The 26,871-nt window shown below is 45.6% G+C and overlaps 1 protein-coding gene across 4 annotated transcripts in view; it reads right to left on the reverse strand.

The window, feature by feature from the left end:
• Positions 1 to 26,871, reverse strand: part of ZMAT4 (zinc finger matrin-type 4) — a 370,072-nt gene that overhangs the window by 297,790 nt on the left and 45,411 nt on the right. Inside the window, exon 1 of one of the 4 annotated variants that reach the window (XM_012476088.2) lies at positions 956 to 1,004. The exons of the other annotated variants lie outside the window; for them this stretch is intronic. The gene's annotated coding sequence lies outside the window, so the exon portion shown is untranslated. Of the gene's footprint in view, positions 1 to 955; positions 1,005 to 26,871 lie in introns of those variants that run through there. 4 annotated transcript variants of the gene reach the window in all.

A 26,871-nucleotide genomic window follows, 5' to 3' on the forward strand; every position in this document is an offset into this window, starting at 1 on the left:
ACCATCATCTTACCTATAAGACTGTCCACAGTTACACTGCTGGTCATTAGCATAGCCAAAAATACTGCCTCACTTCCATGATTCAGATTTCCCAGGCTAGATCCATCCCAGATCTGGTGCTATCACATGGCATTGGGTGAGTCACGCAACTTTCCATGCCACTGTTTCCCCTATATAAAAATTGAGATAATAATATTTTCTATGCCTCCTTAGAAAGTGATAGTGAAGATCACAGAGAGAAATATATGAGAAAGTGCTATAGCAACCATAAAACTCTCTGCATTTGAAAGGGATCAGTAGTATATTTTTAAATAACATCCTGATGTTGTCAAGATGTTGGCCAAGTCCTGAGCAATGCAACAAAATGAAGGACTGTGACTCATTTTAGGTGATTTTTGAAATGATCTAAATAACCAGGCCATATTAGTAAAGTATCTGCCTGAAATAAAAGGCTGTCTGCCTCAACAACTCCATTCTCACATTCTGTCCTTAGCTCTGGCTCTAGTGGCTCATTCAGGGCATTTGTATTCAGCAATTCAAAAGGATTTACAGTTTCTGCTCCTAAGAGATAATAATACCTGTGGTTTTTCAATGCCCCCAGCAAGTAATAGCTATGCCATGTACCACTGTGTCTCATGGTTGATGTAGGCCTGTTATTTCAGGAAGGACCACACCTGGCAGGTGGCCCAGTTGGCCTGGAGTCTATTGCCTGCTGTGCCTGCAGATCCACCTCCTCTCCCACAAGGCAACCTGTTCCAGGAAGTCCAGAAGCTCTAGTTGTTAGGTTTTTCTCAGGCTGAATCAAAATCTGTCCAACCAAAATTTTCATCCAGTGATTCCGTCATTAGGTACAACATGGGACCATACCAGTCTCCATTTTTTTCAAGAGATATCCTCCCTCAACTGTCTGAAAATAACTCTCTTCTATCTACTTCCAAGTCCTACCTGGCCTTACCATCTTGTTCTGAGTCTATTTCATTATAGTCCATCTTCTTCAAAAGCAAGACCAAGAATAGAATAGGGCACTCCAGAGATGAGAACTTCTGAGGCAGAGGATTGCCAGTCCCAATGCCAATCCAAAATATCATAGTCATTTGTAATGCTCTCTATTCACAGCCCAGAATGTAAATGAAGAAGAGATGTTTTGATGATGAGAAACTGTAGTACAACATTTTGAAATGTCAAATGAGAAAAGAAAACTTACTAAGGTATATTTTTTAAGCCAAGCTTCTATTATAAGTGGTTGTGTTTAAATATTATCGTGTTCCCTGCTATTTCTAATAAAGAAGCACATGAAAATAGATTCACGGGTGACCTGGTTAATAGGAATCTCCAAACTCACTGCACACTCCTTCCTCATTATACAACCAACTGCAAAAATCAAACACTGTGAAAGGATATTCAAGGTACGTGTCTGACCAAGCAGGCCCGTAGGAGTCTGAGTCTCGGTAAAGCAGCTGTGCAACAGAAATAGCTTTAAAGGCAGAATATAAAATGTGTATACTAAAAAAAATTCAAGAGAAGAGAAAATATCATGGCTTTTTCCACTGTTTTATATAAGAATATTGATTTGAACAAGTCCATATGCAATTTTTAAAAAGGCAATAAGGACCCCTCTGAAATTGATGACACCTGAGTGGAATACCTGAACAAGTTACATTCCAGTGGGAGGCAATTAGTGGACAAGTGTCAGCCTGGTTGGTACATGAGGGTTTTCCTCCAGGAAAAGAGAGCTCTGTCCATGTAAGTCACTTTAGACAACCAGAGGGTCCAATTTATGATGCAAAGACTGGAATTCCCAAGAAGAGAGGATGTCACTTGCTCCCCTCCTCTAGTTTGTTCAGAAGAGGATTTTAGCTTCACTGGCCTTCACTGTCTTCACCAAGACAGCTGGTAAGAAAAAGGAAGAAAAAAAAAGATTTCCAGTTTTTTAGCCTTGTCCATGGTCCTGACGAGCCCATGCTCTACTCCAGCAGCTGGAATAGAGACAGAGCCATTGATCACTTACTGGTCAGTCCAATCTGTCCCATCAGAGCCAGTGTCTAGTGTCCTCCCCCTGGAAACATTCTTATTGTGCTGTGCCATGAGACCTTGGGACATTCTGAGGAGGGATACAAGAGTAGGGGAAGACAGGAATTTGATTTCCTGAGTCTGAAATGGATCTGAAAGAAAGCGCCATCTGTACTCCCAGGCACAGCACATTGCAAAGGCAGGCACATGGCCAAGCAACCACTGGAGGATCTGAATGACCTCTTATCACTCTGCAGTACTCACAGAGGATAGTGCTACCTTCAATGAAGGAAAGAGGCCCCCACCCGAGGTGGACGCAGTACTAAAGCAGGTCACGTTCTCCCGTGCTGTCCTGGGGTCTTAGTTTCTACAGATCCATGTGCATAGCAGTGACAGTGTGAGACTCGGAGGTGCAGCTAGGTATCAGAAATAAAGGAACTATCAAGGAGGAGAGCTTTTATTGATTCCATAATGGTTTGGGGAAATCTACTATGAGTGAAGCTCAGGGATAACAGAGGCACAACCCATGTCGTCCAAATCTTTCTGAGCTACTGAGTAAGCAGGGACATACACACACCAACATCTAAGGCACAGGCAACTAATTCTAGCAATTTGGCTGATGGAAAGTGATACAGGATTTGAGAAGACAGAAAGGATTATCAAGAAACTCCTCAAGAAACTTCCATTAGGGTTGAAAATTTGAGAGTGGATAGGATTAGAGTGGAGAGAAATGAGTTTCAACTCAGAAGTTAATTATTTTCCCTTTCACAGAGAAAAAAATCTTACTACCACTAGGCATGAGAAGATATATAGGAGGGGCATTGGTGGGACTAATTTGGAATATTTCAACATAAGGGGGAAAGGCAGAAAAGTGCAAGGAAAAGAATCTCAAAACCTAGATGGAATAAAAAGAGGCTGGGGGAGAACAGCCAGGTCCTGAAATGTTTCTCAAGGTGCAAGGAATGACCTTCTTCAGGATCCTCAGATGCAGATATGAAACCTTCCTTTCTGCTTCTTTCTGCTTCTCAAGAACAGATTAAAGGAATGCAGGCTAAAACTCCAGAGAGATCTGGGGCTTCATGGAAAAGAGTCACATTCTTTTTAAATTTTTATTTTAGGTTCAGGGAGTACAGGTGCTTGCTTCTTACATGTGTATATTGCATAATGGTGGGGAGAGTACACCTATCCCTCAAGTATTAAACACTGTACCCACTAGGTAACGGTTTAACCCTCACCCCCTCTTCCACTCCTCCCTTCTTTTGGAGTCCCCAGTGTGTTTTATGTCTATATAAACCCATTGTTTAGCTTCCACTTATAAGTGAGGGGATGCAATATTTGATTTTCTGCTTCTGAGTTACTTCACTTAAAATGATGTCCTCCACCTCCACCCCTGTTGCTTCAAAGGACATTATTTCATTCTTTTTATGGCTGTGTGGTATTCCATGGTATATATGTACCATATTTTCTTTACCTAATCAACCATTGGTGGACACTTAGGTTAGTTCCATGACCTTGCTATTGTAAATAGTGCTGCAATCAACATACAAGTGCAGGTATTTTTTGGGGTATCTGTGCAGAGGAAACAAAAGCATTATTTCAAAAAGATTAATATTTTTCACTCCATTCCACTTCTGATGGTGCTGAAATAACTCCTGACTCAGAGAGTCCAAAACCCATGCAGGGTTCTTCAGAGGGAAAGACATTGGTTCAAATCCAGGTGTGGTTCCTTGCCAACTAGGTCGTTCAGCAACTTACACAGCCTCGCTAAGCCCTGGATTCGTTAGTTGTAAAATGGGGGGAACATTCTCACAGGGTTATTGTGAGGATTAGAAATAATGTAGATAGGCCATCTAGCACAGACTGTGGCATAACGGAGATACGCGAAAAGGGGATATTACCATCATTATCATTAATATTATTAATTTTATATTATCATTATTCTTATTTTCAGAGGGATGCTGTAAATATTTAAGAAGAGAAATAAATAGAACCACATGAAAGGCTAAGAGAGAAGATAACATAGTCGGTGTACTGAAATCATAGCTTTTATCGCTATTATAGCCTTTCTCTTTTGTATCAACAGTACCATCCACAAAGATGGCTCGTTTCCACGGAAATGCAGCTGCCCACTCCTCCTGCCAGCTGAAACTTGGGCCTGTGAAGACCCCGTACTGCATAAACGTTTAAAATCTATTTTGGTTGTCACAAGGCGCTGACCCTGGCAGACGGAGCAGTTTGATGAAAACTCTGTCTCACCCTCTCGTCCTCCCTTGAGTGCTCACCTCCCATGACCTGCTTCCCAAGAGGGTGCAAAGGGAGAAGCATGTCATTCAAAGTATGGCAGAGGCCCAGGCACTCCAGCAACCAGAACCCACAGCACTCACTGTGGCAGTCCCCAGGCGGCCATAGCCATCAGGGCCCCAGGGTGACCCCTCCTCCATCCCAGTCCCTTGGGGAGAGAAGCCCTTGGCTTGGTGTTCCCCACTGTGTGGGCATCCTTCTGTTACTGATTTGGGCTATTTCCCTATAAAGCTTCTCTAGAAGATCTAATAACCTATTTTCCACCCATACAGCCCCTCCACTGGCCCTTTAAAGATAGAATTTAAGACTCATGAACACTTCAACTAGGGAGCAGCTCTTGCCTCTGGGGTTGGATATCTGAATTTCCAAACTGCCACTCCATGTGACTGGAGTGCCACTTCCATCATGGTTTGGGGAAATCTACTATGAGTGAGGCTCAGGGATAACAGAGGCACAACTCCTGTCTTCCAAATCTTTCTGAGCTACTGAGTAAGAAGAGACATACACACACCAACGACCTAAGGCACAGGCAACTAATTTCAGTGGAATTTGGCTGATGGAAAGTGATACAGGATTTGAGAAGACAGAAAAGGATTATCAAAAAACTCTTTAAGAAAGTGCTATAGGGTTGAAAATTTGAGGATGGAGAGCTTTGCAAGCTCTCCAGTGTCAGGGATTGTGGCTGCTCTCACAATGATCCCAACAGGCCTGGCCTCTTGTGAGAGCTCCTGACCCAGAGGCATAAAGATTTCACTGAAGTGCTTCCCCTGAGCCAGGCCTTGTGCTGAGGGCTTTGTATAAATCACCTGATTTAATTCCCTCAAAGAGCTGTGTAGACTTGACAGCCTCATTGTCTAAATAAGAAGACTCGGGCTTAGCAGTTGAGTAACTCACCCAGAGGTCACTCAGCTCCTAAGTGGTGCTCGGTTTTCCAAGCCAGGGCTGACCTCTGTGCCCGCAGCCTTCACCCCTCCCCTGGGCCTCTGTCCTCAGCACTGGGCATGCCCTTCAGTTTGGCCCTTGCTCCCTCCAGCTAGGGACCACCATAAAAATTTATAAAAGGAAAGCCAAGGGTAGAAATTCGGTGCAGAATTAATATACTGGGACCTGAAGAGCCTCAATGGTCCAGATGGAGCCTCAGAAGCTGTTTCTGACCTCAGTGCCCAGATTCTCTTTTCCGTGTTTGCCTGAACTGAGCTGGGACGTGCTAACATCTTCCCAGACATTCTAATTCAGCTTCTGCCTTTACAACCATGATTCCGCCCCTCTGCAACATCACTCCCCCTCAGCAGATCCGTGACCTACTGCTGCCCTCCAACATGGCGTGACACCTCAAAAAGCCACTGTGCCCTCTACCCAGTCCTGCTGACCCTTCTCCATCCAGCCTGGAACCTTCCACCAGATGATGCTTCCTGCCCACCCACGCCACCACCAAATAGCCTGGTCCCCGAGCCCAGATGCCCTTGGCAGTGCTAACCAGTTCACCGGACCCAAGGCAGAGAGGGTGAACTTTTATCTCCTTCAATTTTGACAAACTCCATGGCAGACTAAAAATGCTATCAATTAAGATGAACTATGACCTGGTTATGAAAGTGAAACAGACAAAAGGCCTTCCATTGCTGTTTAAACTCAGCTCAATTTAAAAATTTTTCATCTCAAAAAAGCAATTGAACTTGGTTCTACTTTGATTTACTAAAACAAAGGAGAGGGGATAAGACTCTGCTCAAAGGGAGGGGAGTACGGGAGTGAGGGCTGACTTGTTTCCAGCCTTGGTCTGCTCTTTTGTTATAATTTTGTTTTTATTCCCTGAACCTTAAACCCATATCTGGTGCGTTGGTGTCTGTTGTACGATGTTTGCACCCTTTCCCCTGCCACTGTCCTTCTGAGGCAAGAAAAACCTCCTTGCTCTCTAGGCTATCTACCAACAGCAGGAGAGATTCGGGAGGCAAGCAGGTGATTTTTGCAAACATCTCTGCCATGGCTGCCTGCACAGGAGCCTCAGAGGATGGGCTGGAGGTAGGGTCTGTCCTGTCCCCATCACACCTCCCACCACGTGAAGGTGGGTAAGGCAGGGCTGGTTGCCGTGGCAGCAGACAACACAGCCTTAGGAAAAAAGAAACAAGAAACAAGAAAAGTACTCTAGAAATGAAATCATCTTGATCTTCCACCAGAGAAAGGGGACAGCAGGCAGCTAGGGTGCAGCGCAGGGGAAGATGTCTAACCCCCACTCCTGGGGCCACAGGCTCCAGCACACACTCTCCTGTCATTCGCACACCCGCTGGGTCGACAGGCAGGGGAATCCCCTGTGCAGCAGCTGAGAGCAGGGTGAAGGTCAAGTACACAGCCAGCTTGAAGGGCCTTTTCAATTCCCTGTTCCTCAGGATGAGGACCTTTCTTCTGGTCTGAGGCTGTCTTCCCCATTCCTGACGTTGCTCAGATAAAGGAATCTGGCAGTCTAAGTCTCTCACCACACATCACCCAGATGCAGGTGCAAGCTCTGCTTTCCAGCCTGAGCTTTGTTTAAAAAGAGAGAGATGGAGAGAAAACTCCCCACACCACTGCCTTCTCCTGCCTGGCGTTGCCAGGAGCTGCATCGCTGACTCACACCACTTGAATAATTGCCTTTTAATGGCACCATTTTCTTCACTTATAAAACCAGGCTCTTTGATTCCTGACTCAGGGGCATTGGCCACTGCTGGGCACATGCGCTTCACTCCCAGCCCCAGGCCATGGAACCATAGCTGTCAATCACATGGCACAGGCTGGCCTGATGACATCCAGGAGGCAGAGCAGCAAAGCCAGCCCCGGCCTGCAGGGCAGCTCTCCGGGCCAGCCTCCGAGGGCAGGCACATGCGGCTGATTCCTTACCACCTTTCCTCTGTCTGATCTCTTGTCCTTTGTCTGCGTGGACAAGTCCGAACTGTAGACTCCAGCAAACATGAGCAGAGCAGGTGCTGACCAGCCCAGCCCAAGGCTTCAGATTTTCACTGTAAATTCTATGCAAATACCACAGATTTTCCATGTAATTTGCCAAATGGCCTTGCCTAAGTCCTGGACATACAACATCACTTGGATTCTCTCTTTATTTGTGAAATGAATTTTTATTGAGCATTTACTATATGACTGGTACTGCTCTAAGCACTCAGTCTGCAGCAATGAACAAGGTTCTGATCTCATGGAAAAGGTTCACATTCTGGGATCCAGCATACACCACCCTCCATAAACACAGACACACTTCCCACCTGCTTCAACACATAAATAGAATATTCACGCCAGCTGGAAGACAATCGCTCTGGCAGGCCCCCATGTCATCCTTCTGGAACATCTCCTTACCCTGTAGGCACTCACTCAGGCTTCGGTATGTACCTTTGCCTCCACCTAACAGGGAGACCAGGGACCTGAGGACCAGAGGCAGGTGAGGGCTAGCAGAGACTCTGCAAGATAAAAGCCATTCTGTCTGGCTTTCTAAAGGGACCCTGCAGTGGAAGCTTTGAGGAGAACCCAAGGTGTCAGGCAATAACACGCAGCAAGCCCAAATGCACCCAGCTGATGTGTCCAGCCAGCATGATGGAGCACAATTGTCAGGGAAAGTGCAGGCGCTTTTGTAGGACACTAACGGATAAACTCCAGCACCTTCCTGGGTCACAGCGGGTCCAAAGCATCTGCTTCCTCTTTCTGCACTTTCAGAGGGAAGAAAGTGAGTGACAGGTGGAGAGCTTGGATTTTCAACTAGTTTACCATTTCAAGTCAGAGCAAAAACAGAGCCCACAACACGGGGGAAAGCCAGAGGCAGAGAGAAACAGAAAAGATCACTAGCCTGCAAAGAGAAGCGGGGAGAGGAGGAGAAAATATGAGAGAATAAAACATGCTCCTTATGTTTCCCGTCGCTCATTCCATCACACCAAAGGGCTGTGCACCCAGGCGGAAAAACCACTCACATGTTAAAAAAATAGGCTCCTACCCTCCCCCACTCAACGGAGAAAAGCCCACGTGGGTTCCCCCATTTTATTATGCATTGGCTACCTCAGTGAAGCAGGTGCCTGCTCCAGACAGGTGGATTTTCTTAAGCTGAACAACTATAGGACCCTTCCTTTCAACGGTGGATACAAGACTTCAAAAATACAGTTTCTAAATATGTATTCCATTACTGTAACTTGTTTACATGATTTATCTTCACAAGACTGCCCCTACGAAACCAGACAGATTGAGGGCAGATTTAAATGCAGCAATGGCATTCAGGCCTGGGGAAGCATAGTTCTGCACCTGTATTCACCTGCAGAGGAAGGCACTGACGAGACAGACCAAGCTGCTGCGGGGAAAACTATTATTTTTATTTGAATTCATACTCCGAGGTTGCTGCAAGTGCTGTCAGTCAGCCAGCAGACATTCCGGCTCCCTTCTCCTCTACCGCATATTAACTTGACTGGGCTTCTCCGAGGAATTCTAACTGCTTGGCGCTGATTTGTCTCCTGACCTTCCTAAAATCAGTGAAAATGTAGAGTCCATGTAAAAGTATCTAGAGTAGCCAAAACAGGAAGATACAGGAATTTAAATGTTGCGAAGGCAGAGGAAGGGACTCACTACCCAGCCGCTCCCTACAAATGTCTACATGGCAGCCTCCCCTACCCTTGAAATCTTTCCATTAGAACTTCCATTCAGATTTCCATTCAGAGTTGGTTTGAGAACTTGGGACACCCCCTACTTTGGGATGCAGTAAGAAATTGGGAAAATAATGATCCCTTTGGGAATTCAGCCACTATGGGAAATTAACCATAGAAAGGTTATTGTATGCGTATTAGAATCATCAATAGACAATGGGGAGATTGATGAAACTTAAAATATCTGGCCACACCAAGAGCTGGCCCTGCTGTATACGAGTTCCTGTGTACATTTTCACAGGAGGATAAGCTGAAAGTTAAGCATCATCTCATCAAGCTGAACAACCCAGCAACTGCACTCCTAATTTCAGACAAGAAAAAGTCTTGCTCACGTACGACACAAAGCATGTAAGAGATGATGATAGTAGCATTGTTCAAATAGCAAAGCCTGTAATCAGCCCACAAGCACACCTACGGGAGAGTGGATGAATAAACTGAGGTACAGTCACAGCATGAATGGGGCATAGCAACACACCAGAATATGGAGAAATCACAGCAATCTAATATTTATGTGAAAACGTCGAATCCAAAGATCATGTCTACAAGATCCTTTTTACAAAGTCAAAAACAACTGAAATGAAAATATAGACATCTCGGGTACACATGTAGAAAAGATACGACTCTAAAAATGTCTGGCAAAGAAATGAGAACTGGGTTCACGATGATGATTGCCTCAGGTGGTGAAGGCAGAAGAGATGAGAGAGAAGCTCATGGACAGATGTAAGTGGTTGCCAGGTATCAGCTTTTCTTTAGAAGATGTTGTATGAGTGCCCACTGTTATTCACAACGATGGTAACTGATGTTAGATGATAACTGATAGATAGATAGATAGAAACATAGGTAGATAGAAACTAAATAAATGATGGATTGATTGACAGAAACATAGACACATACATAGACCAAAAAATGGATGGATAGGTAGAAAGATACCATGTATGCACCACTAATGAGAGCTGATTTTCTAGAATTGAATCTTCCACACCCTCTGCAATAGGGACATTGTTTTTTTTCTTTCTCCTGTCCACAAAAGATCAGACTGAATTTCCCAGCCTCTCTGCAGTTACGGCACCACATAATTGAGCTCTGGCTGATGAAATGTGCACAGAAATGACAGACACACTTCCAGGCCTGGCCCTTAAAAATCTGCAGCTTGATCTAACCTCCTCTCTTTCTGCAGGCCAGACGCCACTGCCCTGGTCAACTTCGGAAACCACATGGTAAAGAAGGCAGGCTCTCTGAAAGCCTTGGTTCCTGGATGACTGTGTGGAACAGAACCCCATTTCCCCAACCCCTGATGCCCACTGGACTTTTATGTCACTGAGAACTAAACTTCTAAGGTACTAAGCCACTGTGATTCCGGGATTTATCTAGCATGACCTTAACTAACTCTACTTGAACCTGAGTAACTTGGCATGGCTAGGAAAAAAAAAGAAACCGCACAGAAGTGCATTTTTTACCCAGTGAAACCTCTTATGTGCTTTGTAGGGGAGCATTGGAAAAAGCAGAGATGTTCAAGGTCTGAGAGTCCACAGAGCGAACCCCATCCCTTGTCTCTCTGGCCTAGCTCTCTGGGTTATGGCACTAAACAGTGAAGACCTCACTGAGAATGCTCATTCAGGTCAGGGACACTCCATTTCTCATTTGAACAGAGTGTGGCTTCTGGGGGCTAAAATCAAGCAACTCATGGGAAAGCAGAGCATCATCGCAGGACAAGGTGTGTGTCCTGGCACATGGTCCGGGAGCATCTTTACAGGTGTGCTGACCAGGAGGATGTTCTCGGGTACCAGTGGCGCCTGCCAAGAAGGCTGCTGTCTTTCTCTTTCTCTAGTTTGGAATAAACCCGTGCTCCTCACCCCCTGGCACATTAGTGTTGGTGTCTTGTGGAATCTGTTTTGCCATCTTGTGAGGGGCAAATGGAGCAGATGGCTCTGACCACTGGGATGCCAGGTAATGAGCAAGTGCCACACATCGGAGTCGCAGGGTCTTGTCACCTCGCCAGAAATGACAGCTGGGCCGTCTGGCAACAGCCCTGATGCTGGGGAGGAGGCACACATCTCACCACTCCACCTCTTAATGTAGTTACACTGTCAAATTCTTCCCCATATCAGTTCTTCGTGCCTTTTAGCTGAAATGAGCAGCAGCTGGCCAGTTTCCAGGAAACGAACTGTATTGATATAGATTTTGATATAGATTCATTCCCTGGCTGGGAAGTTCCTGGCTTTGGGGACAGCATGGAAGCCTCGCTGTGAGCTGGTGATGCCCTTCTTCTGTTTATTTATATTTTTTATCTCTTGAGACAAGTTCTTGCTCTCTTACCTAGCCTGGAGTGCAGTGTCATGATCACAGCTCACTGTAGCCTCAACCTCCTGGGCTCAGGCAATCCTCCTGCCTCAGCCTCCAGAATAGCTAGGACTCCAGGTGTGTGCCACTATGTCCAGCTAACTTTTTGATTTTTTTTTAAGATAGGGTCTGACTATGTTGCCCAGGCTGGGGGTTATACCCTTCTAATGTACTCCTCACTCTCCTCATTATCTCTGCTTAAGCCTGGCAGTGAACTGTTGGTGTCTTCAACCATCCTGCCCACCTACCATGGCCAGACTCACCCTTAGTCAATGCCGCCAGCCCTGCTCCTCCTAATAACCTCCCACACTACTCGCCGGGCAGGGGAAAGGTGAGGCTGCTGCATGGGGAGAAAGAACAACATCGGGGAAGAGCAGGAAGGAAACAGAAGACATGAACACTTAGGTGGACAGTGAAGAAAGGATTTGGAAGGTGAAGATGTCAAAATAAAGGGGCAAGACACAAAGGCAACTGGAACTGAGTGGCATAGAGAGAATGAGGTCACATTAATGATGGAGGTAAGAATGAAAACATCACAGCACCGGAAAGGGCCTTAAGGAACATCTAACCTAACCCTTTCACATTCCCAAAGAATATGGAAAAGACACCCTGGTAAATGATGAAACTTACTTAAATGTACCCTGTATATAAAAGGCAAAACGGAGATCCCTAATTCCTGAAATGATGTTCTTTCCCTGCAGCTCACTGCCTCATCCAGAATATTTACTATCTTCCTTTGAAGAATTGGGCAGGGAGAAACCAAAACCACCCTTTTAAGCTTTGGGGAAACAAGCCTTCTGTGACTGAGCAGCAGACGCAGTGGTGCAGAAATGCCTAGAAAGACCAGCTTCCATGTCAGATCTCTGGGGGCTGGCAAGAGGGAGGCACGGGGCAGCAGCAGGCAGCTGGGCTCGGGTGTGCCTTCCTCTTCTGCCACCCTCAGAAACTTACAGATAAGTATTTTGTCTAAAACGGCAAAGCCCAGAGATCTATGACACATGAAGATGTTAGGGTCAAAGCGGAAAGTACATTTAAGTACAGATTTCACCTCAAACTGAGCGCTAGCTGCAATCCCACTACTAGGTATCTACACAAAGGAAAAGAAATCCATATACCAAAAAGATACCTGCATTTGTGTGTTTATTACAGCACTAGTCACGATAGCGAATCAACCAGAATGTCCATTGGTGAATGAATTGATAAAGAGAGGGTGGTTTACCATAGAATACTATGCAGTCATTAAAAGAATGAAAGCATGTGAAAGCATGTCTTTTGCAGCCACATGGATGGATTGGAGGTTATTATCTTAAGTGAAACATGCCAGGCACAGAAAGTCAAAAGCCAGGTGCATTCTCCCTCATAAGTAAGTGGCTAAAAAAAAAGCGTTTAACCCAGGGACATAGAGTGTGGAGTGAAAGACAATGAAGTCTTAGAAGAGTGACGGGTGGATAATGAGAAACTCGTTAATGACTGATCGCTAACCTAAAAGCTCTGATGTTACCACTACGCATTCGATGCGCGTAACAAAATCGCACATGTACCCTATATATTTCTATGAATTTTAAAAAGCGGCCGGGCGCGGTGGCTCACGCCCGTAATCCCAGCATTTTGGGAGGCTGAGGCGGATGGATCACTTGAGGTCAGGAGTTCGAAATCAGCCTGTCCAACATGGCGAAACCCCATCTCTACTTAAAATACAAAATTAGCCAGGCATGGTGGTGCATGCCTGTAATCCCAGCTACTCGGGAGGCTGAGGCAGGAGAATCGCTTGAACCTGGGAGGCGGAGGTTGTAGTGAGCCAAGATCGTGCCACTGCACTCCAGCCTGGGCAACAAGAGCAAAACTCCATCTAAAAAAAAAAAAAATAGCAACTCCTATTATAAGCAGTAATTCCTATTTGCCACCAAATGAAACTAAGTGGTGATCCTCCCAAGTCAGTGGGCTGTGAGTTGCTTACTGATGGAGTGGCCTGGACTCACATTAAAATAAGTCCTTGGAACATCTTTGGTGGACAAGGGAGATGCATGGCTGAGGTGCCCTTTCAAGGAAGAAATGCTTACCTCGACTTGCTGAGAATACAGTTGGCACTCAGCCTTCAGCAACCTGTCCCTTCAGGAATGGCTTGCTTCAGAGAGTCACGCCCCAAAGTCACACTCCTCCAGGTACCCTGCAGCTCCTGCCTCATCCAGAACTGACAGCCGCAAAGGTGAAAAAGCCTAGTCATTGCAACACAACATGGAACAACCTTGATGAGGCTTTTCAGCTCCACGACTCCCCATGGGGTCGGCTGAGGCTACCATACTGCTCCAAAGCCCAGTTTCTCCCTCTTCCCAATCCTGCTTCTGCTCCTCCCTTCCATGGGTATCCTTCCCCAGAGCCACCCGCTAGGCACCCTGATCACTGAACCCTGCAAAGTCTGTTTCCTGGCAAACCCTGACTGTGGCTGGCGTTTCTTCTCGCTCACCTCCCCATGAAGCAGAGCTCACACACAGTCCTGCTGTGGCTCTCACCTCATTAGAAATTGGCAACGTGCTACATCCTTTAGTCAGAGAGCAGATCAATTCCCAAAGATTCAGAACTCCTCCAGGAGTCCAGAAACTTATTCTCTGAGTAACATTTATGCAATACCAGGCAAGGCATTGTTTCTGGTGACGCTGTATTCTGAGATAGGTTCAATACTGTTTAATAATATGCAAAAGAGAGAAATCAGCTAGAACCAAATTCTAGTTCCCATTCTTTTGATCTCAGTCCCCAATGTGGTTACAGTTACTATAGTACCATCTGACTTGAACCGATGATTCTAAGTTCCATAATGTCAAATAAGTCATATTTCAATAACACTTCCTACCCACTGCTAAAAATATTGTTTCTTCCCACACAGCTATTCCTAATGAGATATTACAAGCCACCTGGCACCCGGGGGAGTTCCTGGGCTAATTTTCTATGGAGCCCCACAGAATGGAACCTGTGTACAATAGAACCCTGTTGGATGCTGGCGTCAGGGGCAAGAAGAAAAGCGACATCACAGGCTACCTAGTCCTATAGGAACAATGGTCCTCGGCGACGTCACTTGATCTGCAGCTCGACCCTAGGGTGAAACGTAGTACACAGTCTAATGTGTTTTGCGGTGAACTCACCAAATGAGGAGCTGGCCCCAATGGCAGGTGTGCTCTCCCCAGGACCTCGACTACCCGTCAGTTTCTGAGAAGAGCCAGTTTGAAACCCGAGCAACTGCTAACTCCTACTGGACGTAAATGCATCTGAGCAACTGCTAACTCCTACTAGATGCAAATGCATCTGGGACCAGGCAAGGCATCCGGCTCAGCTGCATGGCCAACCAATCCCAGCCACTCCAGAGGCCCGCTCCACTACCACCAACAATGTGCCTGCTCCCTGTCCCCTCCACGTCTAGATTGGGTTCTCTCCTCTGCATCGCCTCTCTGAGACATCCCTACTCCTCTCACCCAAGCTGGGCCAGTGCCCCCTACTCAGGCTCCCTGGCTCCCTGTGCACTTCCACGATGCTGTGCTTGGCTGCCTGCTTCTCCTCTAGACTGTGAGCCCCTTAGAGGCAAAAACTGTCTCTCTTCTCTGCACTCAGTACCCAGCACCATTCCAAGTACTTTAGCCAGATAATAGTAAACTAATAACAAAATAAAACGCACTGGAAATGCAGTAATAAAAGTAAAATGCACTAGTGTAATCTATTGTGTCTCAATATAACTCCTTGTTTCTATTTTGAGTTTTATCCTGAGCACTGTTAAGAAGAGCCCAGAGGGTGGTCCTAAAGAGAGCGGCTGCAGGATTCATCTCCACGCTGTCCTGGGCAGGGCAGTCTCCAAGGACAGCCAGGCAGCACGTGCCTACTGTGTAGACATTCCAGCATCTACAGCCAATGGAGGGGCTCCTCTCTGGTTAGAAAATGATGCCTCTGTGATCAGAAACAGGTCTGGATAGAAAGTATTAGGTCTCCCCCCACCCTGCCCCCAGCCCCACAAGGCCCTCCTGTAGGTGAGGCACCTGAACCTGTAGGTGGCGCTAAGGGAGAAAAGCAAGTGTGGCTCCCGGGGGCAGCAATGGCAGTCCCCCAAGGGACTGAGCAAGCTCATCAACTCTCCGCTCTGCCCACCAAGTGCACCTCTGTTCTGAGCTATACCATCCCGCGGCCTCATCCACTACTCAGACGTCAGTGAACTTGCACAAACAGGGCAGGGATTCCAGCTTATGTGTCCTGACTCCAAATCCGGGGGTCTTTCCAGAGCTTTTAAATCAAACTGCTGATTTAGCATTTGCTTCAAGCATCTTGTAATCCTTATTAAAGCCTCCCAGTTATCTTCCAGTTATCTTTCTTTCTTTTCAATTGCTGAAAGGAGAAATAATTTGTGGCTCTAACAGAATTCCAGATCTCACGGTCAGAAAAGGCAAAGCCGATTGCAGCCCGCAGTCTAACCAGCCTTGCACAGCGCCTGGCTGCACTCCTCCACTTGATCTGGGGGTCAAGAGAAAGCAGTGATTTACGATCATCCTCACCTGCCAGTGACATAAAGTCCATGAACAATTAGGCACTTCTGATCACTTAATTCCACTTTAAATCCCTGCAAGAAGGAGGTAATAATGATGGAGCTCTGATCTGGCTGGTCCTTGGCTGGTCTTTAGTCAACCAGAGTCCTACAGTATATTATAAAATACATTTATTTTTGAGATGGAGTTTCACTCTTGTTGCCCAGGCTGGAGCGCAATGGTGCGATCTCAGCTCACTGCAACCTCCACCCCCCAGGTTCAAGTGATTGTCCTGCCTCAGCCTCCCTGAGTAGCTGGGATTACAGGTTCCTGACACCAGGCCCAGCTAATTTTTGTATTTTTAGTAAAGCTGGGGTTTCATCATGTTGGCTGGTCTTGAACTCCAGATCTCAGGTGATTCACCCGCCTCAGTCTCCCAAAGTGCTGGGATTACAAGCATAAGCCACCGCAGCTGGCCTAAAATACATTTTTTAAATGACTTCTCCAAAGCATCTTTAGCTCTGAAATGCAAGCCCCTGGCAGAGAGGCAAGGCCAGGAGGCAATTTGGGTTTCCTTCTAACTGTGTCAATGTCTCTCATTGCTGGGACGTTGTTTATAAACATAAACCAAATCCTTCATTCTAACACATTGCATGTGGGCAACCTCTCCAGTCACTGCTCGGTCCCACAGCCCCATGACAAAAGCCCCACATGTACAACTGACCAAGTTGTACATGCTGGCCAGATCAGCGACCCAGCAGGATTGCATGGACTCCTGTGTCCAGCTCACTCCAAGGTGGCATTTGTATGCTGGAAGATGGGATAGAACTGGAAGGGAGCTGAGAAAGGGACCCATGAGATCCTGCTTTTCCAGGGACAGAAGCCTTCCCAGGAGAGCAGACACTTCCTCTTCCCGCTGGACTAAAATGTCTTCTCTGGGCTTTCTAAAGCAGCAGCAGCAAGCCCTAATATTTTGGGCTTTTATCTCCAGGTTCTTAGCACTTTTCCAGCCTTCAACACTCACAGTGGTTACTACACAGAAGTGCAACATTGACTCAACAGCTGCCAGCTCGAGGATCTCAAGAAGACTCAACATCACACCTGAGACTGCTCCTTGTCTACTTTCTGCAGAATGTGCGCCTGCAAGTCGTCACTACATCCTGCTGGCATGAGATGGCGGAAGCTATCAGAGAAATAAAAATCAGTTGAACAGATCTGATGCTGGTCTTGAGTTTTGGCTGATAGGGCAATTGGGGATGACTGGAAAATAAATCCAGTAAGAAAGTGCACACATTTTTAAGATCAGTCACTTCCATGTTTCCCCTCCATGTACACAGTGTACCCAGAAAACCAGGACTCATATAACTGGAAATGGAACAATTCAGCCAAAGTCCAACTAATAGACCCTGGCTTTTTTTCTTTATCCCAGCCTGGGGGACTCTGGAAAGTGCCCAAGTATTCCACCAGCCAACCTAACCACTGAGGAGTAACAGGAGAAGAGAAGACTGTTTCTTCGACAGAAGGGAGGTAAATGAATAACAGTTTATCACATGTGACAGGCAATTTTATGTGTCAACTTGACTGGGCTAAGAGATGCCCAGATAGCCGGTAAAACAGTATTACTAGGCATGTAGACGATGGTGTTCTCAGATTAGCATTTGAATAGGGTAGACTGAGCAAAGATTACCCTCACCACCGAGGATGAACATCAGCCAATTGTTGAGGGCTAGAATGGAACAAAAAGGCAGAGAAGGGTATGTTTGCTCTTTCTCTCCCTGAGCTGAGACATCCATCTTCTCTGGCCCCTGAGACTATGGGTACATCTGATTGTCAGGCTTTCAGTTTCAAGCTGAATTACATGACCAGCTTTCTTAGTTCTCCATCTTGCAAATGTCAGATTTCAGGCCTTCCCTGGGCCTCCATCATCATGTGAGCTGATTCCTAAAATAAATCTCATATCCCCTCTCTCTGCACGTGCTGTCTCTCTCTCTCTCTCTCTCTCTCTCTCTCTCTCTCTCTCTTTCTCTCTCTCTGTGTGTGTGTGTGTGTGTGTGTGTGTGTGTGTTCTGTTTTTCTGGAGATCCCTGTCTAATACACCCTACATTAGCAGTAAAGCTTTCCAGCATTCCAAAGTGATCCCACATTCATCACATTTTAAACTCACTTAGGGTAGTAAAAGTATCTTTCTTACATCTGACAGATGAAGAAACTGAGTCCTCAAGAAATTAAATGTCTTGCATAATGTCATGCGGTCTGTGGCAGAATCAGGGTAAGAACTCAGGCATCTATTGATTGCATTGATGTGAGCTCAAATAACAAGATTCTTCCAGCGAGGACAGTCCATGGGGTGATCTCACGGCCAGAAACTGTACAAACTCATGTATCGAAAAGACAAAAGCAAGATACTGAATTCCCTTGTCCATCGGGAGATTCAGTCCCGGTTAATGTGACTGCAAGTGCTGAGTGAGTCTGCAGGTAGAATATCAATGACCAATAAATATCGCATCTACAGCTCTTACAACTTCACCTTTCGATGAGCTCAGTTCCTCCATTTTCATGGAACTTGGATCTCCTCCTGAAGGAAGTGTGTGGATGCCCTGGGTCTGTTCCCAGATCAATATGGCCAAACAGCTCCAAAAAGAAAAAAAAAAAATTAAGCATCTTCATTACTATTTTAAAAAGCTTTGCTTCTCTAGAGAATATACTCTTATTTCAAGTATTTCCTCTAGAGAAAATTATTTGACAGTCCGTTGATTGCCCACAGAAGAGGACAAAAAGTTAGAAGTTATTAATGGGCATCTCCAGGCAGTTAAAACCACGCTGCCTTCAGGTTTGCTCTCTCCCTGACGCTGTGTACCAGTTGACAATTTTTCTGCTTCTGAAAGATAATGTGGCTTTTGCTGAAGTTAGTAAAATGCTCTATCAGTAGGTAGATTATAGCAGACTTCTGAAAAAAACAAAAACAGCAGTGTCCTATAATCTAACTACAGGCAAGACAGGTGCTTACATTCGGGCAAGATAATCCTGACACAGTGAGAACCCCGAGAGACCACTGGGAAGACACAGTGAAAACCTGTGTTCACTGCACTGTCGACACCAAGGAATTTAAAAAAAAAAAAAAAAAAAAAAAGCGTGTTATGAAATGTTTCGACCTCAGAAGTTCAATGCACTTGCTAGTTTAAAAAAAAAAAAAAACCTAAGGGTGGAGTGGGCAGTGAGGGTGAAAAATGTACTCAACAAGGATAAAGCCAAGCATCAATTAGGACCAGCCCAAAAAGACGGCGAGATGTCAAGAGGAGAGCCAGCCAGCTGACAGATGGCCTTCCAGCAGGGAGGAAGCAGGACTTCTCCTAATCTGTGAATCCTGAAATTCGAAGGTTTGGACTTCAGCCTCTTTCAAACTCCAGAGAGAGCATCTCCACCCCAGCCTTCCTGGGGCATTAAGAGAAGGAGCAGCTGGATCTGTCAAACTTTCACTAAATAGTCTGCAGATCAGCCGGTTCCAGCTGAGGTCGGGAGACAGCAACTATTTGCACACTTTCTTCCAAATGCCCCACCCCCAATAATACGCTTGCAATGTTTCTTTTTTTGTGTATAACCTTTTATATATCTCTCTCTCCCTCATCCATGATCCAGTCTACCATGGCCCCTATCATTCCAGTCAACCCAATCCGCAACCCATGAGGAAGCCAGATTTTCCCATTTCCATACATTCTTCTGGGCCTTACAGGGAGAGCAAAGGTGCAGAGCTCACAGCTGGGCCAGCTGAGCTCTAATCCACAGAGGGACAGGGTATCCTGGGCAAGGCTGAAGCTGCCGCGGAGCTGCCTGGCTCTGGATTCCATAATTAAAGTCACTGGGTGTTTGATCACCTCCTCGATGCAGGGTAATTAAAATCACTGCACTGTTTGTTTTTCATTTCCTTTGATAAATGGTGAAAACTGCTAACAAGCCACGGCAGCGTCGCTCCACCTCGCTCCCCCTCGGCGTCCCCGTTTCCAGGAGCATCCTGCATCTCTCCAGTTTGAGACTGAGTCAGAAACTGCAGGAGCAAGGCCAGGCATGGCCAAAGAGTGGGGACTTGGCAGGGCAGAGCCACACGGCTGCTGCAAACCTGTATGAGGCTCACCTCTCAGAGAGAGCTGGCACCGTCTGTTCCAATGTTTAACGGCAGGAGGGGTTCAGGTAGGTCACCATTTTATAGGGAACACTAAAAGCATAAGCTCAGGCTGTTCTGTTTGGCTTTTAAACACACACACCCTTCCCAATCCCTTATGAAAAAGAAGTGGGGGAAGTCAGGCGCAGTGGCTCACGCCTGTAATCCCAGCACTTTGGGATGCCAAGGCAGGGAGATCATTTGAGGTCAGGAGTTCAAGACCAGCCTGACCAACATGGTGAAACCCTGTCTCTACTATAAATAGAAAAATTAGCTGGTTATGGTAGCGTGCACCTGTAATCCCAGCTACTCGGGAGGCTGAGGCAGGAGAATTGCTTAAACCCGGAAGGCACAGTGAGCTGAGAGCTCACCACTGCACTCCAGCTTAGGCAACAGAGAAAGACTCCATCTCAAAAAAAAAAAAGTGGGGGAAATCCAGTCACCCCGAAGAAAATAGCTTCTTTAAGTCTCTGTAAGTTTCAGCCTCTCCCTCTAAAAAGTGGGTAGAGTCATATTTTCCGTTGATTACACTAAGGTGTTAATGAGAATTAAACAACGTGTTACCCAGGTAAGTGCTCTTCAAACCACAATGTCCTACGTGATCGCAGGAAGTTGCTAGCATTGTTCTTGTCTCCTTGCAACTCAGAGTGGAGAAGCAGAGAGCTTGGCTGTTTCCCAAAGCAACTTAGCCTCTGTAGTTAAAGCCAGTGCACTGAAGAAGGGCAGGGAAAGGGAGGATGTGGGAGGGCAACGGGCACTCCTGGGAACTTTCCACTTCTTCCCCTGCAGCGTGTCAGGTGCCCTCTGAGACCTCACTGTGATGCCCCTTAGGTTGGAGGCAGCAGGGACTGTGGACCACAGACTGCTTTCCCAAGGAACTCCCTCCCTCGTAACTTTCATGTTCCCTGTAATTGAGCTGAGGGAAATGATGGCACCTGCAGAGGTGACTTCTGCCCCAGGAGTCTTCCCTCACATCCCCTCTATGTGGCAGCTGAAGTCCATCCACCAGGTGCAAGCTAGCCCTGCTTAATCAGACAGATGTCTGCAGGGCTCCGACAGAAAACCCTGAGGTCAGCCCTTCTTCGCTTCCAGAGAGTACTAACCCACCCACAGATTATGTGAAATCATTTTGAAAGCACACATGATTCGGCCTCTCATTTTAAAGTCCAGGCTTTTTCTCAGACCCACGGGGACCATTCTGCCTTCCAGCAGTGGGCGATGTTGTCAATGAGGAGCGGTTTATCTGCGGGACGCGAGATTTTTGTCTCCCCTTCAGTCTAACTCCTCTTGTCATCCATTGTCCTGGGAAACGAAACCCAGCAGCCTAGAGAAACAAAAGGAGAGGGTTTCCAATGGTGGAAAATAATAACTCTCGAAGGGAAATGACTGGCCCAAAGCAACACCGGCCCATAAGAAAGAGCACAAGCTTATGGGTGACACCGCTGCCCTCGACGCGGACGTCAGACTTTCCACTCTAGCACTCCAGCCGTGGTCCCTCACATCCGATTTTTAATGAGATGATTCCCAGAAACACAATCAAATGTTTGAATTAAGGACTCTACCAACACCATTACTGGAAAAACAAGCTGAACCTCTTGGAGAAAAGTGGGAGGTGGCCTGGGCATGAGTCACGCAGCCATACATGATGGAGGAGGGAAAAGCACAGGCTTGGGGATGCACGCAGCAAGCTGCGAATGCTGACTTCACCATTTGCTAGTCACATAACTTTGGGGAAGTCATTCATTCTCCAAGCCTCGGTTGAATCATCTGTAAAATAGGGATAATAATGACCACATCGTAACATTATCACGAGGAGAAAAAAGAATATAGAGTACCCAATGGTTCTTGTTGCACAACAGGAATTAAACAAATGGTCACTACTATTATCTTTATTACTACCAGTAAGTATTATTACTCCTGGTAATACCTGTACGTTTACTCAGGAATTGGGGGTGGTTGTATCATTCTTTATTCATTTCCTTCCTTAATTCAAAAATCCCTCCATTGTGGTTCCTGGTTCCAACAAGGTCAGCACCTACATCATTCCCCCAGTGAGCTGCTTTGGAAACGACTCCAGACTCAGCACCAAGGAGCACCTGGTGGTGCTCCTGCAGGTCATTGCTCTGGGTCCTGACAGATGGCCAGCCATGCGGGAGGACAAGTTGCTGTCAGGCTGAAGGTGCCATCCCACCCCATGCCATCCTATCCCATGCTGGCATCGGAAGTCCCCAGGTCAGGCCTGCACAGCTGCCTAGAGACGGCCAGGAACCCAGCCTGCAAATCTAGGAATAAAGTTAGGTGCCACGGGGTGTGGGAAGAAGCAACAAAGCCTGTCAGCCTCTTCCCAGGCTCTGCGCTGGCCTCAGGCCACTCTCAACACACAATCGCCCTGTTTTCATCATCTTTAAGCCAAACAAACACAGCCAGGCACTCCACAGAAAAACAGTCTTCCCTTCTGCCTTTCTGAGTCCTTTCATTGTTTACTCATAACATATTTATAAGTAATGACATTTCCCCACCCACGTCTCTCCCACAGATCCAAGAAGGAGGAGGAACATAAAATGCTCTAAGCCTACCAAGAGACAGAGATAAAAGATGTCATATTTAAATCTCTTGGGTCCCAATAACTTGCAAAATGATTCCCCAGGGGTGCCACCTGTCCCCTGAAGGGCACACGTCTGCCCTGATTCTCAGATGTTCTCTTGTACCTCAGTCACCTTCAACATATCCCTGAGAAAAGGGTGGGAAGAGAAGACAACTCACCCAGATGGCATCACTAACTCTGTCCTCTCTACTTCCACAGAACCGAGACATGAGAGAGGGACCAACATGATTTTTTATTATTCGCTTGTATATGTCATTCATGAGGCCCGCTTTTTGTGTCTAGATCAGTGACTGGCACGGAGTAGGTACATGACCAATATCAGCTCAATTGCATAGCAGATTATGTGCCTGGATATCTAAGGGGGCTCAAACCTAACTTGAGCCCAAAGAGTTCAATTAAATCCCATCAGCAAGTGTGCAGCCTCACAGGCTTCCCCACCTAGTACATGGCTCAGAACGGAAACCTGCAATCCCTCCTCCACCACTCCCTTTCCTTCCCACCCATCCAATCTGTGAGCAGGACACGTTGCTTTGACCTCTGCAGTCCACACTGAATCTGACAGCCTCTTACCGCCCTCAGGCAGTGCACCTAGTCTTCAGCTGCCACTGTCCTTTGCCTGGAGGACACCTGCCCTCCCTCCTTCATCCAGACATCTCACAATCCATCCTTCATTCGATCAATCAGATCCCAGCCATCCCTTGCTTCAAGCTTGGAAATGTTACCCAGGCAATGAATATAAACTCCAAAGCCCTCGCCTGGCCTGTGAGCACCGCCCAGTCTGCGCCCTGCTGGCTGGCCCCGTCACTCACTGCCCTCCTTCCTCATCAACTGTGGAGGAAGGGCAGATGTGGAAGGTCCCTGCAGCAAGCCCCCATCTGCACAGTCCAGGCCTCCCCTGCTGACATCACACTACCCTCCTTTCTCTGCTTCACAGGGAAGATCACTGTGAACAGTCATGGAAAGTCTCTGTTTATGTGTTTTTTCTCTAACTTTCGCCCCCTAAAATTTAAGCTCTGTGGGGTAGAGACCCTTCTATCTTATGGATGGCCATATCCCTGCTGCCAAGCACACAGTAGGCACTAGAAACCCTTTGTAGGCTGGCTAGATGAAATGCTTAATCTAGTGCTCTCTCCAATCCTCGAGTTCTTTGTCACTAAATTTAGTTTTGCACACTCGTGTATTTACAGATCACATGGTGGGGGGGATCTCCCCAGAGACATTAAATAAACCCTCACCTTACAGCTCTCCTCACAGTCCTGCATTTACACATATAAACATTCTCCTCATACAGAATATTCTAGGTCAGCAGCTCTCAAATATTTTTATTCTCAGAACACTTTTATGCACTTAAAAGTCGTTGAGATTTAAAAAGGGCTTTTGTCTATGTGTGGCTTATCTATCATTATTTACTGTGTTCAAAGTTAAAACTGAGAAATCTTTAAAATTTTTATTAACTCATTTTAAAATAAAAATAAACCATTACATGTTAGCATATATAATATATTTCTATAATGTTAACTATGTTTTGGCCGGACATGGTGGCTTACATCTGTAATCCCAGCACTTCGGGAGGCCAAGGTGGGCAGATCACATGAGGTCAGGAGCTCACGACAAGCCTGACCAACATGGCAAAACCCTGTCTCTACTAAAAATACAAAACTTAGCAGGATATGGTGGCAGGTGCCTGTAATCCCAGCTACTAGGGAGGCTGAGGCTGGATAATCACTTGAACCCAGAAGGCAGAGGTTGCAGTGAGCCAAAATCTCACTATTGCACTGCAGCCTGGGCTACAAGAGTGAAACTCCATCTCAAAAAAAAAAAAGTTAACTATGTTTTAAATGCTATGTGGTATCGTAGGTTGGATCCTGGAACACATAAAGGATATATAATAGAAAAACTAATTCAAAGAAAATCTACCGTTTAGTTAATAGTTATGTACTAATGTCAATTTCCTAATTTTCACAAGTGTACCATGGTCAGGTAAGATGTTAACACTGAGGAAAACTGAGTGAAGGGTTTATAGACACTCTTTGTACTATGCTTGCAGCATTTTATTTTTAAATTTTTTTAATTGACACATAATAATTGCACATATGTATACGGTACACAGTGACACTGTGATACACACAATGTACAGTGATTACCAGATCAGGGCAATTATCATACGTACATACCTCAAATATTCATCATTTCTTTGTGTTGGGAACATTCAAAGTCCTCCCTTCTAGCTATTTGAAGCTATATAATATATTATTGTTAACTACAGTCTTCCTATAGCTGTAGGATGTTAAATCGACAGTCTGCTATAGAACACTAGAACTTGCTCCTCCTATCTAGGCTGCAATTTTTTATTTATTTTATTTTTTGAGACAGGTTCTCACTCTGTTGCCCAGGCTGAAGTGTAGTGGCATGATCTCAGCTCACTGCATCCTCTGTTTCCAAGGTTCAAGTGATTCTCGTGCCTCAGTCTCCCAAGTAGCTGGGACTACAGGCGCCTGACTAATTTTTATATTTTTTGGTAGAGACGGGGTTCCACCATGTTGGCTGGGCTGGTCTTGAACTCTTGACCTCAAGTGATCCATTTGCCTTGGCCTCCCAAAATGCTGAGATTACAGGCCTAGCTGTAATTTTGCGTCATTTAACAAATCTCTCCCTATCCTCCAACCCCCTGCCCTTCCCAGCCTCCAGTATCCTCTGTTCTACTTTCTACTTCTATGATACCAACTGTTTTTTAGCTTCCTGCAACTTTACTTTAAATATAAAATTATTTTAAAATAAAAGGTTCATTTTTAAAAGCTATATTTTTAGAAGAATTGTGAGAAGAGGAACATTGTTTTTACATTTTTTTCAAATCCCATGTCTGTCTGCCTTACTAGATGATAGCTGGATTTTCTTATCTGCATCTGTACTCAATCTGTTGTGATATGCTGTCTTAGTTGAAGTTTGTGAAGAAAATCCAGCTTCACATGGATATATAGTTGGAAAAGGGAAACTTTAATAACCTTATCGGATAGTTATAAATGTTTTTTACTTGCTTTTTTACCAAAATTTGACAAGGGGTAGCTCCTTAAAGGTTACTTGCAATATGCAATATGAAACTATACCAATGAACTTTTTGCACTCCATTATAAAACTTATTTTCATGTATATTGCACTTTGGATCGATATTTTACCCACCCATGATTTTGCAACATCATGCATTGGTAAAACTGTTCACTGAGTTATGTAGATCTTCCAAATTTTGATACATTTCATTACATAATATCAAAAAAGAACACTCATTAATATAAACCATCTCATCAGCAAAGTCTTTAAGATTTGGGAAGCTGTCAAGTTCCTCATGATGGAATTTTCCAAACTTTAACGCATTTCTAATTTTTGTCTGAGTGCTTGAAGTTTATCACTGGCAAAAAAATATGGCCAGTTATGTTCCCTGAAATGGCAGGCTAATTTCATGCCATTTTAAGAAAATGTCTCCCAAATATTTAAGTCTGAATAGCCATGGTTCTACCAGTCATTTTTTTTTTTTCAGGTAAAAAATGACATCCCATGAAAAAGGATCAAGGTCAGTTCACAACTCAAACAACTGCGTAAGGATGTTTTCCTCAAGACGATCTTTGTACAGCGGCAGGAGGCAGAAGTCCTTTATGTACGTTTCTCATTTTGCCACTCAGAATATTAAAAGATGTGTCTTCAAGGTTGACATTTAATACAATTAATAATTTCTACCCACTCTTCAGCAAGGACATTCCTTAGTAAAACTGGCAGGGTTCCGTTTGTTTTTGGTTTCTTTTTACTGTGGGTGGGAAGCAGCTGCCTTGACTTTCAGTGGTTTGGTGCCCCTGCCTTGATTTGGATAAAGGCACCCACAGCTTCACCCATCTTTGCTTTTACCTCATCAGTCTATGCTTCAACACAGTGAAAAAGGCAAATAATGTTTTAACATCATTAAGCAAGTCATTTTGACCTCAGAGAACCCCTGAAAGTGTCTGTATTTGTCTGTATGATGCTATAAAAGAATACCTGTGGCTGGGTAACTTATAAAGAAAAGAGGTTGATTCAACTCATGGTTGTGCAGTCTGCCCGGGAAGCATGATGCCAGCATCTGCTTCTTGTAAGCCATCAGAATGTTTTCACTCATGGGAGAAGGTGAAGGGGGAACAGCGTGTCACACGACCAGAGAAGGAACGAGAGAGAGAGGAGGAGCCAGCCGCTTTTTAACAAACAGATTTCACATAAACTCATTATCATGGGGAGGGCACCAAGCCATTTATGAGGGATCTGCCCCCGTGACCCAAACAC

This window comes from Aotus nancymaae, unplaced genomic scaffold (genome assembly GCF_030222135.1).
Source record: "Aotus nancymaae isolate 86718 unplaced genomic scaffold, 86718_ANA_hifiasm-v0.15.2.pri h1tg000097l, whole genome shotgun sequence".
NCBI lineage: Eukaryota > Metazoa > Chordata > Mammalia > Primates > Aotidae > Aotus > Aotus nancymaae.